The sequence below is a fragment of the Cygnus olor genome, chromosome 11 (genome assembly GCF_009769625.2).
Source record: "Cygnus olor isolate bCygOlo1 chromosome 11, bCygOlo1.pri.v2, whole genome shotgun sequence".
NCBI lineage: Eukaryota > Metazoa > Chordata > Aves > Anseriformes > Anatidae > Cygnus > Cygnus olor.
This window is the reverse complement of record NC_049179.1, coordinates 13,808,643-13,827,435: the sequence shown is the minus strand read 5'-3', so window position 1 is coordinate 13,827,435 and position 18,793 is coordinate 13,808,643. Positions and strand designations below refer to the sequence as shown.

The window sequence follows — 18,793 nt, the reverse complement described above, 5'->3', positions numbered from 1 at the left end:
GCGCTGCCCGGCCCCCCCCGCCGCCCCCGCGCACATCGCACGGCCCGGCGGTGGTGCAGTCAGGGGGGCGCGCGGGGAACCTTTGGTAGAGGCGGCCGCGTGGCCTAATGGATAAGGCGTCTGACTTCGGATCAGAAGATTGCAGGTTCGAGTCCTGCCGCGGTCGTGAAGTACAATCCGCCTCCATAAGCAGGGCGCTTTTTTTTTTTTTCGTCCCTCCCTGCTTCTTTCCTTTGGCATCTCAAGAAAATCAAACGGGACAGGCACGGGGGACACAGGGCGTCCCCCCAGGCGTGGCTGTAGGGGAGCCTAAAGCTGCGGTGCCCCGGGGCTGCTGGTGCCTCCGCGCCCCTGTTATCGCCCCAAGCGCTCCGTGCGTTTTGCTCCTTTATTTAAAAGCAGCGCGAAAAAAGGCGGCTGCTGACTCTGCGGGGGAATCTATGGGATCACCCGTGTCTGTAACAGCAGCAGGGCAGGGGCTGCTGGGGCACCCCAGGGGCACGGCCGGGGGGGGCTGGCAGGGGGCACAGCCCCACCCTGGGCGCTGCTTTTCTCACCGTCTTGCCCGCATCCGACGCTTGTGGGGTGCTCACAGCCACCAGAAGTGCTCCACGAGGGCACCCCAAAACCTCCCAGCTCTGAGGCCTGGGGGCAGAGTGGCACGCAGCAGGACGCCCCCAGGACCCCATCGCCCGACCCAGCTTGGCTGAGGGCTGTGGGGCTGCACGGGTGGGAGCTGGGCGCGGGCTGAGCATGGCACTGGGGTCCCCGTCACCAGGCTGCGTGGCACTGGTGGGGACGGCTCGGCGAGGGACAGGGCGGCTGAGAGCCCCGGGGGACCGCGGGTGCTATGGGATGCAGAAGGGGACCCGAGGGTGCGAGGGGACAGGGGACGGGGCAGGTGGGAGCAGGCTCCCCGGCCCTACGAGGGTTTTTATGGAAGCGATGGGGCTGGGAAGGTGGCTCCTGAGCCGGAGCACTGCGGCGTGCCGAGCCGTGCCGGGCCGTGCCGGGCCGTGCCGGGCCGGGTTAAGCCGTGCCGCAGGCTGTCCGTGCCGTCTGGTGCCGCGCCAGGCCGTGCCGTGTCGTGCCAGGCCGTGCCAAACCAAGCCGAGCCGAGCCGAGCCGAGCCACCAGGTGTCGCTGCGGTCCCGCTGCTGGCGGCCGCTCCGGGCCGCTCACCCGGGGCAGGGGCCGGGGCCGGGGCCGGGGCCGTCGGGGCGCGGTCCCTCCGCTGTCCGACGGCTCCGACCCCGCTCCGCTCCCCCGCAGGGCACCGGGGGGAGGCACCGGGGACCCTGCCCCCGATCCTCGGGTCCCCGCGGAGCGCTCCGAGGGCCGGGGCAGAGCGGGGACAAAGCCCCGGCTCCCAGCACCAGCCCCGACGGCAGCGCGGGGGCCGGTGGGGGCCGGGCCGGGACAGGACGGTGTCACCTGCCCGGGGACTGGCGGCTCCCGGCACGGAGCTGTGCGGAGACGCGGGGACAGCCCCGGCCCCCGCAGCCCGCTCGGAGAAAGGCGAGGCTGAGCTTCGGGCGTGCGCCCTGGGCCCCTCTTTGTGTCTGCAATTGCGCCGCTATCGCGACCGGCGCGACATATACCGCGCGGGGTGGGTCCCGTCCTCCCCTGCGGTGCTTTGTTTTAACGCCGATCTTCTGTGCGGTCCCTGCTCTGGTTATTTTTATCACGGTCAAAAAAATAAAATTAAAAAAAAAAAAAAAAGAAATCACCCCACTAAAAAAAATCGCTCCCTCCTCAAACGAAAAAAAAAAAAAAAAGAAAGAAAGAAATTAAATAAATTCTCCCCGAAACGCCGCCGCCACCGCCGATTCCTAACGCGCGGAGAGAGGAGGGGGGGAAATAATACCGGTAAAGGTAAACTGGGGAAAAGCCCGCAGGACTTTCCCCGGGGCTGGGGCCGGTGGGGATGCAGGCACAAGCCGGGGCAGGGCAGGAGGGGGGATTTCCCCCCCGGGCCCTTTGTCTGCCCGTCGGAAGCCCGCAGCCCTGCGCGCCCCGTCGGGGCCGGGCACGGAGCTGCCGCCGGCGGGGCTGGGGGCTGCGGGCCGGACAATGGGGCGGCGGCGGGACTTTGTTTAACCCCACTGCCCCCCAGCCGGCGGGGCCAGGGGTCAAGGGCTCGCCGGTCGCCGGGGCACGGCCCCGGGGGAACGCCACGTCGGGGGGCGGCCGGTGCGGGAGCCCCGGACCCCTGCAGAGAGGGACGCCGAGGGGGGGGGGGGTGCGGAGGGCTCCGGGAGGGCGTTTGGGGTTTTTTTTTTTTAGGGGGGGACAGAGCGGGGCCACGCATTTCTTTAGGAGAGGGAGGCGGAGAAGCGGCCGCTGCCCCCCGGCGCCCCCCGGTTCTGCCTTCGCCCCCCGGTTCGGGGGGCGGCCGTGGGGGGGGCTGCGGGAGGAGGGAGCCGGCTGTCGAGGCGTGCAGCATCTCCCCGGGCAGAGAGGGGCTTGTGCCGCCTCTCCAGGAGCCGAGAAATGGGCATTTTATAGGTGACGTACGGGCTTACGTGGGAGTCCGTGCCCAGCGCCGCGCTCCCGGCGCCTTTTCTCCTGACACGCCGCTTCCCCGCGGCTCGCAGCCCCCTTGCCAGCCTGGGGGGAGCGGGAGGGGGGCAGGAAAAGGGAAAAGAAAAGCAGCCCCCTCTTTTTCCTGCTCGGGAGACCGGCCCCGGAGCTCCGAAAGTGAGCGAGGGCGAGGGCGAGGGGAGGCGGCCGGGAGCCGGCTCCGAGCCGAGGGGCCGGGGGGGGGCTGGCAGGGGAGGAAGACCCCCCCAAAACCCCCTTTATTTTTATTATTTATTTTTTTTTCTGGGACTAGGGGCGAGCCGGCGGGGGAGGAGGCTGGTACCCGAGGTAAGTCCCCTCCGCCCGGAGCTGCGGGCACGGGCGGTGCCGGCGCTGCGGGGTCGCGAAGGAACCGGGGGCTGGGGAGCAAGGGGGGGGCACAGCCGGGCCTGCCCCATCCCCGTCCCCTTCCCCATCCCGGGGCAGGGCCCTGGAGGGGCTGCGGGCTCCGTCTTAGGGCCGGGGGGAGGTTGGAAGCGGCTGGGGGGGCACAGGCGGTGGCGGTGGTCCCGGGGGCTGCGGGCAGCCCGTGCCCCGCACCCTGCCCCGTCCGTCGGGGCTGGGCCGGGGTCCCCCGGGAGGAGCAGCCCCCGGAGCCCGCTCCCAGCCCCGGGCTCCTCCCGTGCGTGTCTCAATTCACTCAGGCTTGACTTGGCAATAAGCTCTCTCAATAGGGTGACAATAGAGCCCCAGTGGGACCCGAACAAAGAATTTGAAAGTAGTTAAATTGCAGGACACGTCCATCGCCTGGGTGCTTGAATTAAAGAAAAAAAAAAATCGGAGAAAAGAAAAAGGGGAGAGACTTTTCTTTGGGCTGGTGAGAAAATGCTCAGGGTAAAAGTTGGTTTGGCGTCTTCATTTCAGCGACAATGGAGCAGAGCTAATTCAATAGGAAACGCGGGGATTTTTTAATGAAAAGACCGCCAGGGTTACACCGAAGTTAAGCTCTTGTGAATTAATTATTAGGGCAAATAAACTGGGGAGGGGGGGAGCGCTCTGGAGGGAGTGTTGCAATTTCTTAATATTCTCCTTTTCGTGTTTAACGACAATGCCATTAGGTTTCGACTCTGGGTGAGCAAAAGGATTTCTTACACTCCCCGGGAAGAGGAGAAGACGCTTTTTACGGTGTTACTTAATTGCTTTTAAAATAAAATACTACGGAATTTGGCAACGAGCTCCGGTTTCTGCTGGCGGTGGCGTTTGGGGTTATATTTCCTTTCGTGGCAACTCGCAGACGCAAAAAAAAAAAGAAAAAAAAAAAAAGGAAAATAACGGGGAAATTTAAAAACCCCAATGTAAAGGCGAGGCGGCGAGTTCGGCTCTTCCAGACCCCTCGGTCTCGATCGGTTTATTTTCTCCTACAGAGAAAACCCGTCCGGGGCCGGCTGCGTGCTCACCAGGGCGGCGAGAGGCTCCCCAAAGCCGGTCCGGGGCATTGCTTTGAGAGAATCGGAGATAAAAAAACCAGCAGCCGGGTGAACCGCAGGAAGGAAGACGAGGAAAAAGAAAAAAAAAAAAAAAAAAAAAAAAAGGTCGGAAGCGAAGTAAAGGTGTGCCAGGAGGGTGGTTTATTTTGCTGTTGTTGTTGTTTCATTTTATATTTTTTTCCTTGCTGCAGAGGCTGCAGGCGAGGCGCTACGTGTGTAATTACATAAAAAGGGGAATTAAGCCAGGGAAATACGGAGAGGGGAGCGAGAGGAAGGAGGAGAGGGAAGGAGAGGAGCGCAGGCGGCACCTGCCGTGCCGGACGGCTGCCAGCTCGCCTCCGCCTGCCGGCGGGCTACCGGCGGGGCAAACCATCGCCCGGCTCGGCCTGGCCGTCGGGGCGGGATAGCACGGCTCGGCACGGCTCGGCACGGCTGGGCGCAGGAGGGACTCTCAGCCTTTTTCTCTCCCCCCGCTGCCAGGGCCGCGGCCGCACCCCGGGGAAAGCCCGAGCTGCTGCTCTGCCCGACGGCTGCGGTGCCGCGCCGTGCCGCGCCGCGCCGTGCCGAGCCGTGCCGAGCCGCGCCGTGCCCTGCCGCGCCCTGCCGAGCCGTGCCGAGCCGTGCCGAGCCGTGCCGTGCCGTGCCGAGCCGTGCCGTGCCGCCCCGCCGCGGGGAGCCGTGCGGACTTTCAGCACTTGGACAGCGGTGCGGCAGCGGGGCCGGGCCGGGCCGGGCCGTGCCAAAAGAGCCCGGGGGCAGCGCTGGGCAGCGGGGCGGCCGCGGCCCCTTTCTGCTCGCCTCGGGGGTCTGCTCCTGCGGGGGACCGGGGGGGCGACACCCCGAGGGGGCTCCGGGGGGCTCCGTGCCCCGCCGGGGGGGCAGAGGGGAGGCTCCCGGCCGGGCAGGGCAGGGGGGAGGCGGCAGCCCCGCAGCGGGACAAGGCGGCCCCGAGGGGGCGGGTGGCTCGCCGGGGGGTGGGGGGCCTGGGGGGGGGGGGATAAGGGGGTGGATAGGGGGGGAGCGGCCCCTCTGCCCCTCGCAGCCCCATCCTCGGGGGGTGATTACGGGGTGAGCTGGAGGGGCTGCGGGCTGTGCTCGCCGGAGCCTGGCAGCAAGCAACCCCCGCCGCCGCCGCCTTCCTCCCGTCCTCCTCCTCTCCCCCCTCCTTTCCCCCGCCTCCTCCCCTCCCCCTCTCCCTCCTCCTCCTCCCTCCTCCTCCATCCTCCTCCTCCTCCTCCTCCTCCTCTCCGCCATGGTTGGAGTGAGTCGGAGGCTGCCGGGCTGACGTCAGTGCGGGCAGAGCCTGCCGCCGGCGGCAGCTCCCGGCCAGCAGCCACAACCGGCACCGGCAGCCGCCGGGAGGACGGCGGGGAGCCCGGCAGCAGCCGCCCCCATCGCTCCGTGCCCGGCCGCCCCCAGGGGATGGCGGCCGCGGGGGTCGCTGCTCGCCCCGGGGCAGCCCTGCCCGCCCCTCTGCCCGCCCGCCCGGGGAGGGGCTGGGGGGGGGTCGCCGTCCTTCTTCCCCCCCCCCACCACCCCCCCCCAACGCCGCCCGTTTCGTCCAGGGACGGCCGCCGCTGCCCTCGCCCCGGCTCCAAGCGTGAGTGTCGCGGCCGGGCGTCGCCGCCGCCATCGGGTGTCCCCCGGGGGGCTGGAGGGCGCGGGGGGGGGGGGGGGGGGCGGGAGGGACGGGGACGTGGCCCCGGGAGGAGGCTGGTGGGGTGGGGGGGGAGGATGGAAGGGAGGTGGGAAGGGGGAGCTGAAGTCGGGCCGGTCCCCGCGGGGAAGTTGCGAGGCTCTCCCGGGGGAGCGGGCCGCCCCCCGCCGCTCCCTGCCCCTGCCCGGACCCCCCCGTCGGGGCTGAGCAGCCCGCGGCGAGCGGCGGCGGCCGGGGGGGGAGGCGCAGGGGGGAGGCCAGCGGGGGGAGAACGGCCACGGGGCGACCTTTTGCTGCCGGGGGCGAGTTGGCTCCGGGCAACCTCTCCCCGGCCGGCCGGGACCGGGCAGCCCGACGGGGCGGGCTGTGCCCCGACGGGGCGGCGGGGAGCCGGGGCCGAGCGGTGCCGGCGGCCGCCAAATTGTCCCCAGATGTCCCCGCTCGCCGGCCGGAGGGGTGGGCGCCGCAAAAAAACGCCCGAACGGGGCCGAGCCTCCCGGCACATCCAGCTTTTAGGCCCCGGGGGCAATCCCCGGCTCCCCCAGTTTCTCCTCCGGGCACAGCGGGGGCTGCTGCGGGGCCTCGCTTTGCGGGAAGGGGGGGGCCGGGGGGGGGCACCGGGGCACCGTGCGCCCCGCTCCCCTGCTCGGATAGAGCGGCACCGGGGCGCCGCTGCCCGTGCTGCGGTCTGCCAGCGGCTGGAGGCTTTTTTTTGTTTCGCATTCGCTTCTCCCTGCATCTCCGCTTTATTTTTTCCCTTTTATTTTCTTTCCTTTTATTTTTCGCACTTTTTCTTTCCCTTTTTAATTTTTCTGCAATTCTCTCTTACTTCATTTCTCTCCCCTATCCATTCTCCCCTCTTCTCTCCCTTTCCCGCGGACTCTTATCTCCTCGGCTTTTTTTTTTTATTATTATTTATTTTTTTTTTTCCCGTGTCTCCCTGGAAGTGAAACGCATTTTAGGCCTCAGCCTTAAGGAAACCCGACCGGGAGCGGTGCAGGTGCCCTGGGAGCCTGCACCCGCCCGGATCCCCCCCCTCGACGTGCCCGGCCCCACCGGGCCAGGAGCGGCCGGGACCCCGGCCCCTTCCCCGCCTCGTCCCGGCCCCGGGAGCCGCAGGAAAGAGCAGCCGGGGGCCGGGCCGCTGCGGCGGAGCCTTTTCAGCGCCGGGGCTGCTTTAGACGTGGCTTTTAATTGCTAAACAAAGCGACGCGTTTCCTCAACGCCCGTCGGGAGCCGCCGCTTCTGCGTGAAGTCGGCGAAGCCCCGGTTGTGGGAGGAAAAGGGGAAAAAGAGGAAAAAAAGCAGAGCAAACCAAAGCACAATTAGGAGGAGATGCAGCTCGGGGCGGCGAGGCACGGGGGGTTACTCTAGGTTGGCTAAAAATAACTTCTCCTAATTAAAGAAAAGTGACGTCAGACGCGCAGGGCGTAAAGAGGGGAAGGCAGCGGGGCCCGGGGCAGGGCGGGCGCCTTCGGGAGCTGCGGGGCCGCCCGGCAAGCGGCCGCCACGGCCGGCAGGGCTCTTCCGAGGGGCGGCCGGCGGGGCCGGGCTGCCCGGCTGCGGGAAGGGGAGCACCAACCGCTCCCGGTCCCGCTGCCCCGGGGGTGCCCTACAAAAAGCGGGGGGCTCCGGGGCCGCCTTCCCCCCCGGGGGGGGGATTTGCGCGGAGGCTCCGCGGGCGCGGAGCGGCGGCGGCTGCAGCACCATGGCCAGAGCCTTGCCCGCCCCGCCCCGTCGGGGAGGCAGAACCTCCGCCTGGCCGTTTGGGAGATCTCCCCGCTTTTTTAATTTTTTTTTTTAAAATTATTATTATTTTTATTTTTTTTTTTTCACCGTCCTTCTCGGCTAAACCGGGCCGCAGCCCGGGGGGTCGTTTTCCCCCGTCGTTCTGCCTGTGAGTGCAGGGAAGGGCAGTCCCCGGTGCCCCCCATCCCGGCGCCCCCCCCCCCCTCCCCGATCCTCCCGGTCCCCCAGGTGAGGCCGGGCGCTGGCTGCCTCCGGGCTCTGCCCGCTGCGGCCTCCGGAGCCCCCCGCTCGCTCCCCGCTTTGCTCGCCGCTGCTTTGCGATGTGCCAAGGAGCCATTTTGTACGCGTCCTGCTTAAACTGCGCCCTAAATAATAATAAAAATAACAATAATAATAAAAATAAAAAATATAAACCAACGCCCAAGCGATAGGAAAAAATCCCCCGAAGGCCAGCAGCATTTTTCTCCTAGGTGCCGGGCCTCCGCCTGCACGGAGCGGGTCGAGGCGGGGGGCTCGGAGCCGAGCGAAGCGTTGCCGAAAAGCAGCAGGGAAGAATCCCGGGATTTATTTCTGCGGAGAGAAATCCCTTCCCTTACCCGGCGGAGAAAGGGGAGCCCGCTCCCGGTATCCCAGCAGGGGGACCGGGACCGGAGCGGGGCCGCATCGCCGCCGCCGCCGGCAGCCCCCCGGTGCTCCCCGCGGCCGGGGGATAACGGGGACACCCCCGGGGGGAAACTGAGGCCGGGCCGTGGCCCAGGAGAGCCCCTTTCGTGGGCACCGGGCTGCGGGCACCGCTCGGTATCGCCGCCACCGAGGGGCAGCCCCGGAGAGCGGGGCCGCTGGGCACCTTCCCCGGCCCCGGCCGGGGAACGCACGGGCAGCAATCACCGTAACGACGGCAGCAATAAATTAGGGGAAAATCCACAGCCGGAAAATTAAGGAGATCCGATTTGTAGTGGATTTTTATTTTTATTTTTTTCCTCTCTCTCCAGGGCAGGTTAGAATAACCTCAGCCAAGCCCCCTCCCGAGCGGCTCGGGGGCGCGGGGACGGCACCGAGGGGCTGGGGAAGGAGCAAAGATTCCTCCCCACCCGCCGCAGCCCCGTCGGGGTGCCCGGGGCACCCCCGGGCCCGTTTCTCGTTAGGGAGGAGGAGGAAGGCAGCCGGGAGGCAGGCAGGGAGGCTGGGCTCGGCTGCGCGCCGGGAGCGCGGAGGGGCTGGCAGGGCTGAGCTTTGAGCTTTCAGCCTAATTGAGCTCCCGTATTTTTATTTTTTTTTAATTTTTATTATTTTATTATTATTATTATTATTATTTTCCAAAGGAAAGGCGGGGAGGGGGGAAGCGAGGAGAGCAAGAAATAAAGAAGCCGAGCGGAGCTCGCCGAGAGCCGGAGCTGCCGGGACCGGCAGGCTGCGCTCAGCCGCGGCTGCTCCCGCAGCGATCGCTTCGTTCCGCGGCTCCCCCGTTTCGCAGCAGGTCGCATTTTAGCTAAGCCTCAGATTTAAGGCAAAGCAACGTTTAGGAGCGGCGACGGATTACAATTTTTATGTTATTTTATTTTATTTTTTTGCGGGGCAGGTCAGATAAGCATCCCAGATAATCACATTTACCTCCCGGCATTTTATTATTCTTATTGCTGCAGTTGGATTTGTATGCGCCGCGTTCGTCGCTACACGCACAGCGCGCTAAGAACCGGCGAGGGAAAGAGCAAAACCTAGAGGGGAAATAATGAAAACGGAGGGGAAAAAGGGGTGTCGAGAGGATCCGGGCGGGATCGCAGGCGTATCCCCGGCCCGGCTGCTCCTCGGCCCCGCGTTGGCTGCGGGGAAGGCGCCCTCCGGGCTGCCCCGACGCCCGGCCAGGTGCAGAGGCCGGACGGGGCGGGCGCTGCTGCAGGAGGAGAGGCTGCGAGGGACGGGGGGGCAACGGCGTGCTGGGACCGGGGAAGGGCAGAAGGAAAGGGGAGGGAAAAAGGGAAGGGAAATGTACGGGGAAGGGAAGGGAGGGGAAAAAGGAAAGGCCGGGGAAAGGCAGAGGGGAAAGGGCGAAGGGAGGGCGAAGGACAAGGAGAGGGAAGTTAGCTGCAGGTGGGTCCGCTGTGCCGAGCCGTGCCGTGCCGTGCCGGGGTGCTGCCCGCCCGTGCCCCCACCCTCGTTGTTGCCGAGGGGGGCACTATGGGGCTGGGGGGGGCACCCCACAACGCGGCTCCTCCAGCACGGGTGGGGAGGCGAAGCACGGCGGGCGGGGGGCAGGCGGGTGCCGGGGCGCCGCGGGAGGAGGGTGCAGCTGGGGGCGTTCCGCTGCGCTCCGCACCGAGCCGTGCCGAGCCGTGCCGAGCCGAGCCGAGCCCGCCCCGTCCCGCCCGCCCCGTCCAGCAGCGGGGGCTCGGCCGGGGCCGGGGCGCCAAAACGCGGGAAAAGGGGGCGCGGATTTAAATGCGGGGCCGCCGATTGGCTGGGGGCCGCGTGACGTCACTTCCCAAAGGGGGCGATTACCATGCGAGGGGAGTAGAAGTTGGGCGGCGGGGCGGGAGCGGGAGCGCTGCTGCTGCCGCCCGGGTCGGGACCGTGCGGGGCTCGGCTCGGCTCTGCCCTGCCCGGCTCGCCTCGCCTCGGCTCTGCCGGGCTCTGCCCGGCTCGGCACGGCACGGCTCGGCACGGCACGGCACGGCTCGGCTAGGCTCGGCTCGGCTCCCCGCAGCCCCTTACGGTGCCTTGCTCGCTCCCGCAGCGCGGCTCCGTCTCCTCCGCTCCTCGTATTCATCTTTTTTTTTTTTTTTTTTTCCTCTTTTTCCCCCTTTTTTCCCCCCCTCTCTCTCCCTCTGTGGCTCCCCGCTGGCAGATCCCGGCCGCTCTGCCCCCCCCTCTCCCCCCCCCCCCCCCCACGCCGTGTGCCCTCTCCCCGCAGCCGACGGCAGCCCCGCCGGAGGGATGTTTCTGTCTTTGGTTATCTAGCTGTATGAGTGTTGTGGAGCCATCATAAAGCTAGATAACCGAAAGTAGAAATGACTTCCAAACCTGCTCGCCCCCGGGGAAGAGGCTGCAGCAGGACCGGCGCCGCTGGAGCCCGGAGCAGAGGCGAGTCGCGGCCCCGCCACCTCGGGGCTCCAGGTAAGCGCCGCGCCCGCCCCGTCGGGGCGCTCCCGGGGCTCCGGGCAGCGGGACGGGAGGGCGGGGAGAGGCGGGCGAGCCCCGCGCACACGCCTGCAGCGCTTCGGGGCTCAGCACGCCGGGAAGCAGCCCTAAAAACCCCGCTCCCGGCTCCGGGCAGCCGCCGGATCCGGGGCTGGGAGGCTGGAGGGGGCGAGCGCCCCGGGCGCCTCTCCTAACAAAGCCTCCCCCGTGCCCGCCCTGCGGGTCCGACCTCAAAACCCCCCGGTTTGGGGATATTTTCCTTCTCTCTTCCTCCCCGTCTCTCTTCTCTCTCTCTCTTTTTTTTTTTTCCTTTTTGGCTTGATTCTGGCCTCCCTCTTGGAAGGTCAGCTCGCCGATAACGCGATCGCTCTCCCCCCACGCGTTGGCTCTCGCTTTTGTCCGTAGCTGGGGGTCCCCGGGGAGGGGGGGGTCCCCTGGGAAGGGAAGGGGTCCCGCTGCTGGGTGCACCCCTCCTGGCGTGCAGCCGCCGGCCCCGCAGCTTCCCCGGGAGCCGAGCAGTTGGCAGGCACAAAGCCTCCCTCACCTCCGCTGCAAGCCCGAGAAGTTGAAACATAATATGTATTACAATGTCTGGCAAATAAAAAAAAAAAAAAAAAAAAAAAGGAAAGAAAGAAGGAAAAAAAAAAAGCAATTGGCAAATCTGCATTCCGTTCCCATGGCGACACAAAGCACCGCGCTCTCCGCCGAGCCTCCCCAGCACGTTTCCCCAGCCGGTGTGGGGCGAGCGCCCTCGGCCGGGGTAGGGGTCTCCAGGGCCCCCCCAGCACCCTGGGGTCCGCACGGGGCATCGCCGCCAGCCCCTCGCCTGCATCCTGCGGGGATGGTCCCCACGCCGCCGTGAGCCCCCGTGGGCTGTGACATCTCCGGGGAGGCCGCAGGGAGAAACCTTCGCGTGGCTCCGGTGGGCGCCTCGCGGGGTCTCTGCCACCCGGGAGCCGCAGCGGGAGCCGGGGGCGCCGCGGCCGCGCTCCCACCGCTGGCAGAGGTGGGCTGCGGGTGCCCGGCCCGGGGGCGAGGGCAGCGTCGGGGGGCTGAGCCGCCCGTGCCCACCGGGGAGGCGAGAGGAGGGAGCCCCGCGCAGCCCCGAGGCAGGTTTTCCAGCAGCCCTTGCACGGGGGAATGGCGTCAGACGCCACGTAGGCCCGCAAAGCTAAATATGCCTGTGCACCCTTCCAGGGCCAGCAAAGCGTCGCCATAACCGCAGTAAGGAGAAAGGATCTCAGCCTGAATTGGGCTATACCGCGAGAAAGAAAAGTTCTGAGGAGCTGTTGGTATTGTGTATTCTAATGAGGAGTCATTGGAGAAATTAAAAAGGGCAGAGAGAGACGACGACGGCAGCACTAATTCCGCAGGAAGCCTCCCAGGGAAAAGGCTGTGTGAGTGTGAACGCTGAAAAGCATGAAGGCCTGGAATTAGACTATCATTTAGAGAGCGTTACTAATCCGAAGTTACAGCAGTAATTCCATGATTTGCTGGGTCCCACACGCAGCGCCAGAATTAAAGATACGGATTTTCTAGAAATGTAACTCAACTGTGGCACCGAGTCTCGGCGAGATCCGAATGAATCATTCATTCCAAAGGCAGCGAAAGACGTGTCATTAAGAACCAACCTCCTTCTCTCCAGCCCATCTGGAATATGTATGCTCAATGCAATCCCAGAAATTGTGGAAGAGATCGGAGGTGGGGAGGAGGGAATGTAGTGCTTTCCCTCCTTTATTATGGCGGTTATTTTTAAGAAATAATTTTCCAATTATTTCCACAATATTGTGAGTGGCACTCGATTCTTCTTCTATTTATTTTTTTTTTTCCCCCTTCCGTATGATAGGATCGAGTCAGGTGCAAACGGTTTCGGTGGAGATGCTTTAAAACTAGAGCGAACAAAGCAGGAGAGAACCGAGCAAGGTGGTTGATGAATGCATTTATTCCGGAGTAACGATTTGATGGGGGATGGAGGAAAGAAACATTCAAATTCCTAATGAATATAATTCAGGAGGAATCACTCGACCAGCGTGGTAGAGAAAATCTGTTTGGTGGGAGTGTTTCTGCGCTGGCAGAGCCCAGGAGGTATTTCCATCCCTGGCTTTTGTAATTGCAAAAGGTGAAAATTTAAAAAGAGGATTGGAGGAAAAAAAAATTATATATATATACACGCATATGCTAAGTGTGTTTGTATGTGTGTATATAAATACATATTATATATATATATATATAATTTTATGAAATAAAATGGAAGTGTGGAAATCAGTGTCTACATGTAAACTCTTACAAAGGATCGAAGCAAGCTTTTTCGCCTTGCTATTGGATCCGTTGTTCAGAAACCACCCTTGGCTCCTCAATTTTTCCTCCCCCAGAGCCCGCGTTCTGGGCGGATTTTTCGGGTATTTTTGCAGGCTGTAGGGCTGGTTGGTGTAACCCACAGCAGTCCCCCCCAAAACGGGGTTGAGGCGGGGACGGAGCGGTCTGGCCTTTAGTTTCCAGCGGGGAGAAGCCGTGGTTGAATTTTTGCTAGCGCTGAATTCTTCCTTTCCGCCCTCCCTGCCTGCATGTTCGGGGGAGGCGCGGAGGCAGCCCCGGCCTGATTAACAAGGAGGCTGAGGCTGGCAGTGAAGGATGGGGACAGTGGCAGGAGCCTCGCCAGCTTGTGCGCGTGGGTGGAGGGCAAAGATGCGGATAAAGCCCCCGGGTGAACCCATCCTCGTGCAAAACCCACCGCCTTTCATTCCCTGCAGCCTGGTGCCAGCTCCTCGCTTTGTGCCCTTTTTGAAGCCCTGGTGGAAGGGGGGTCACCGATTCATCTCCTTAGGGCCGGGGGTGGATTTTGGCGAGCGGGACCTCAGCCGAAACATCCCGGCAGCCCCCACGGGCCCCCCTGCATCCGAGCCTTTGCCCTGCTCGTGTAGCTGTTGGCGTCAGCGGGATCCTTCCTCCCACCCCCAGGAGGGAAGGGGTCTCCTGCTGCTGCCCTGCCCCATCGCTTGTGGGGCAGGGGCGATGCCGTGGGCAGGGAGGAGAGCCCAGGTCCCAGGGGGCCGCCCGGCGCCCTCGGCTCTTCCCCCCTCGGTGGGACTCTGGTGGAGGAGATGGGACGCGGCGCAGGCCAGGCGCAGGTGAGGTCTCTGGAGCTGGGCCCTGATGTCTTTGTTCTTCAGGCAGTGCTGGGGATGGGCAGAGGGAGCCAGGAGCGTAAAGGAGCGGCGTGCGTGGTTCGGGGGTAAGTGGAAAACATCAGCTGTGGGTTTACCCCGGGGGATCGACGCCCCGGGACGTCGAGCGCTCGAACTCTTCTCTTTATTTCTCTTCTTTCCCCAAAACTTCTCCCCCGTGCAGCGGGCTGGGCTCCCGGCACGAGGTGAGGGGGTTTGCACCAGGTAGCCGAGAAAGCCCAACCCGGTGTGGCTCCGGGGGCAGGTGGAGAAGGGGCTGCTCGGTGCCTGCCGTTGGAACCAGCTGCCTGTGAATGGAGGCAGGGCTGCGTGAGCCCGGCCGCTCGGTTCTGGATGAAATCCCATCAATGGGCATTTTTGTGGAATCGCCTGGCAATGGCTGGTGTGAAGCCGGAGGCCTGGCTCTCTCGTTTCTTTTGTCTCCCTCGGCTCCCACCCCCTCCGTGCGCCCTTGACGCAGGCGGACGGTGCCTCCGCTTACCTGCCCCTCGTCCCGGGCTTTGTCCGTGCCGTCGGGGAAGGGGCAGAGCCAGGGGCACAGCTCGGTGGCTTTGAGGGCGCATCCTGCCCGTGGCTGTGCCCGGGTCTGCAGAGCACAGACAGTGGCTCCGTGGGTGCGAGGTGCTAATTTGGGTGCGAGGTGCTAATTTGGGTGCCGGGAGTTTTTCCGAGGTGTGAGCGCGGAGGTGTTGGCGTCTGGCCGCGCGGCACCCAGGCAATTTGTCACCCCTTCCCACTCCAAGCCCCTGGGAACCCTCAGGACCAGCGGTGTGAGATGGGCGCAGTGCCACCAGGAATCACTCCGCCCCGGTGGGTTTGCTGCTTTTCAGCGTTTCTTACCCGGTGGGGATGCATTTGCCAAGAGCCCAGCTCGCAGAAGCGAGGTCTGGCGCTGCTCTCCCGGCCGGCAGCACGTGCTGGGGACCTGAGCTCGTGCTGGCCCGGTGGAGCCGTCGCCCCGCCACAGCCAGGCTGCCGGTGTCCGCCGTGGGTGAGGGCGGACGGGGCTTTGGGGTCGGCGTTTTCAGGTGCCGCCGTCCGTGTTTGTTCAGCGGCTCAGGTTTGGTTAGGAGCGTTCGCCTCGAAAGCTCAGGAGTGGGGGAAAAAAAAAGAAAATGGGGGGAGGAAAGAACACAATCTCCGTCAGTTAGCTGTCTCTTGGAAACTCAGCTCGCTGTTCCTATAGAGGCTTTCTCTTTTCCTTCACCCTGGTCTGGCCTTAAGTACCACTTTAAGTGGGCTTTGCTCATTCACATCCAGGCTCCTTAGAGCAATTGAGCCCGCGGGGGTTTGAAAAGAAGGGACAGTCCCTCAATGGCAGGACCTTGGGCCAGGCTAATTGGTTTTGGTTCAAGGGGATACTGGATTTGTGAAAAGCCCAAAGACATCTTTCCCACGCCAAATCCCAGCTCTTCAGAGGGGGAAGTGAGGGGTGCCGGGTGGGGAAAGGAGCTGAAAGAAAGGTGGGGTGGTCGGACCTCCGAAACGACCCCAGCACCCACCGGCCTCAGCTGGGACGGGGCACCCAGGGGTGGCACGGGGACGGGGTCCCTCCTTCTTGGGGCAGGTGGAAGGCGGGGACGGGCCTGGCAGTGGCTGGGTGCTGAGCACACCGTCCGTGGTGGCCTGGTTTCATTAAAACCAGGCTTTTTCTGTGCAAGACTACCATGGAGATGCCGGGAGGAACAGGAGGATGGGACCTGGGGAGCACCAAATCGCGTGTGTGTGTGTGTGTGTGTGTCCATAGGGAGGATTTGCTGAGGTCTTTTGTATCTCGTTTTGGTTTGGGATTTTTTTTTTCCTTACGCTGAATGTCTCTGGCACCATTCCAGCAGTCCCATGACCTTTACTCTCTCAGATCCATAAAAATCACTTAATTATTGGGCCGAAAATCAAGGCTTGGAAACAAAGCCAGCTTATGGGACCATCATTTCTTGATATATTTCCTGAGAGGACATATTTCTGGGCACCTTCAGAGCAGTGCGCGCAGCTTGTTGGATATGAGATATCAAGGCATTATTTATTGAGGAAGTCTTCACACTCCCTCATCTGTTATAATTAACTGATGACATTTTTTCTTAGGTTCAAAATATGGTGAAAAAGTATAATTAGCACGAAGCTGAGGCACTGCATTAAAATGTCTCCTATAGTTAATGTAAGATAGCCCTGCTATTTATTATAGGAGGAGCTGGCTCTGACCTCTGTGTTGCCTAACACTTTTTATTGTAAAGATTCTTGAACTTTTTTTTTCTTTTTGAGAACCTCTGACACTCCCATTGTTTGCTGCGGGCCCTTGAAATTCGGCGGGGGGAAGCTTTTCGGCTAGAGAAATGCCTATTCTTTGTCCCCGAAATTCCTTTCAGGTTTAGCTGAATTATGAATTGTTCGGGATCGCAATTTCCTTTCGGTTGCCTCTTTTGTGGGGAGGGGGGGGGGAAAGGGGTAAAATCGGTGTTTCACTGAAATAATCACAGACCGGGAGCAGGGTAGAGCGCTGCGGTGCGCTGGCACAGCTGGGCTGGGCGGGAGGACAGTCACGGCCAACTCCACGATCCCTTTCCACATCCAGCTGATCTTCCTGCGCCGTGTCCCAGCCTCCCGGGAGCGAGCTCCTCCAGGTCCTGGGGGTGGGGGGGGGAAATTGCGTTTGTGTGCGTGCTTGGCCCGGGTCCTGCCAGCCCCGGCGGTTCACCTTCCCTGCACCGCCGGCCCCGGGAGAGCAGCCTTCTGCCGCTGCCAGATAACATTAGCCCTGTATTTCCCAGTGGCAGAAAGCTGTGCCGAGGCTCGGGGCTCCAAATCCCTCTCCCCGCGCAGGACGAAGGCGGCGATGGGTGTGGGGCGGAGGGAGGGGGAATTCGCCACCCTCGCGTACAATTGTTTTTCTTTTCTTTTCCTTTCTTTTTTTTTTTTTTTGGCTTATATAAACGATCTATTATTTATTAGCCATAAATAATACATTTTCTGTATGTTTAGAATGCACGTGATTGCTGCGGATTAAAAACGTGCCCGGTTTAAGGCGCCGAAGCAGGTCGGGGGCACCCGACCACAGGGATGTGAACGCAGCCTGTGCCCGTAGCGGGCTGTGATGACTCGGTCACGGCCTATTTTTAGCTCCCTCCCTCTTTCCCTGGCCAGGGTGGCTGCACAGCGAGGTGGAATTAAGGTTGCGGGGAGGGCCATAAATTGAGCGTTTCCGAACTTCTGAAGTGCCCGACCACGCGATCCAAGCGAGGCCTTTTCAGGGTAGGGTTTCTGCGCTGACCGCCTTGGTAGGGGACAGCGAACGCAGGGGTAGAGGAGCAGAAAAGACCCATCAGACTATTGAAAGTGCTCGTCTGAATAGGTGGGGGAGTCACCGGAGCCTACACTTGATCTGAACTAAATGGCCAAGAAGATGTCTCCAAGCTGAAAGGGGGAAGCCTTTGTTCCTCCAGCAGCGGCCTTGATGTTTTCTTTGCCTTTGGTTTTGCCTCATTCACTCCTGGGGAGGTTCGGGCTCCTTCTCTTGAGGAATCTTCAGCACGTTTAGTGAATCTGCGGGCTGGTGGAAGCAGGCGTGTCCCCAGGAGCGTGCGCACACCCGGCGTCACCCGGCCAGACGTGCACTGCCAGCTCGCAGGCACCGCTGCCTGGCACCCTTGCCTTGCACGCTCGTTCTTCCCCGTGACACTACTGGGAGCCGTCGCACGTGGTGGAGGGAAAGGGGAGGCCTTTGTGCATTAAACGGGAGATCTAATCTCTTCTTTTAACTGCTGGAAGAATTTCCTCCACTTTACCTGGGAGGTGATTACATGCAATGCAGATTTATCTGTGCTCAAGATGGCTTTTTTTTTTTTTCCTTTGTTTACTGGGAATTTCTCCATTCTGGCTCGCGATACCCACCAGGAAACATTTGGCTCTTTCTGCCCTGTAGCAGAGCGGGCTCTAGCTGAGCAGATTTGTCTGGGGAAGTAGGCGGCCGCTCTTTTGTTTTACTTTCCTGGGTCTAATCCAGTGTTGTCCCCTCGCACACACCTGGTGCTGACACTGGCGCACACTCTCCAGCCAGCAGTGTATTTGCTCTGGATTATAATTGTACGACCTCGCGGTTTTTTGCCTTGTGGATTCCTGGAGCCTGGTCCCTGCTGGGGGCTGTTCCTGATACAGATACCTACCTACGGTTTGGGTTTCCATTGTGTGGGTACGGCCTGGTGCTTCACGAGCTTCTTTTTCACAACTTTCCCCCTCTCTCCTGCATCTCAGTTCAGCAAAGGGCCTGTCTATCTGGATGCAGGCAATAAACGTCTGTTCTCACCCTGACTTCTATTAATGAGATAGAGACAGGTAAGCATCACACATACCAACTTTCCTGCTCTCAGCAACATCAAGGAAACGGTGACAAGCTATTAATGGAAAGTGATGGTCTGGGTGCTAATTAGTGCTTCCTTTTCAACTTTTACCTACATGTCTGACGAAAGGCCCATCCCAGCCTCTCCTCTCTCCTTGCATCCCTTTGTTTCCAGCGCGTTCTTCGTTCACCGCACGCATCCCATGTCGAAGGGGCTTCTCTCTTTATTTATTTATTTTTTCTACCACTTTCTTTCTGCACCTCTTCAGTCCCTTTTTATCCTCTTTTTCCCTTGGTAATTGCTGCCTGCACCCTCTTCCTCCCGTGGTTGCTCCCAGCAAAAAAAAATAAGCATGATGTTGTAGTGGGATCTGAGACCTCGGGGATGGGGCTACACAAAGTCGCCAGGAGTTTCTCATCTCCATCACCGGGTAGGAATACTTGCTTGTGGCACCAGTGCACGGGGTCAAATCACCCCGGGGACGTGAGGTCAGAGATCTGTCCCCTCTTCCCACAGGTAATGCTGTAGGGAGGCTCTCGGCAGCTCACAGGTCTTGGTCATGGAGCAATTAGTATTTAAAGCAGCTTCTCTGGTGATGCCCAGAGACCAAGGAGGATGGCTCTCTGCTGTGTGAGCCTGTAGGAAATGGCAGGTCCTGCCCCACACAGCTTGCGGTCTAAACCCTAAATGCACTCGCTCTCCACCAGGGACCAAAGTGGCTGGTTT

General features: G+C 62.1%; 1 long non-coding RNA gene and 1 other non-coding gene across 2 annotated transcripts in view; both read left to right on the top strand.

The window, feature by feature from the left end:
* Positions 1–93: 93 nt before the first annotated feature.
* Positions 94–166, top strand: TRNAR-UCG. Its single transcript has one exon. It is a non-coding gene; the product is annotated as a tRNA-Arg (tRNA).
* Positions 167–10,346: 10,180 nt separating this feature from the next.
* Positions 10,347–18,793, top strand: part of LOC121076107 — a 34,574-nt gene continuing 26,127 nt past the window's right edge. The window contains exon 1 of the long non-coding RNA XR_005823333.1: positions 10,347–10,527. This is a non-coding gene — a long non-coding RNA (uncharacterized LOC121076107). The remainder of the gene's footprint in view (positions 10,528–18,793) is intronic.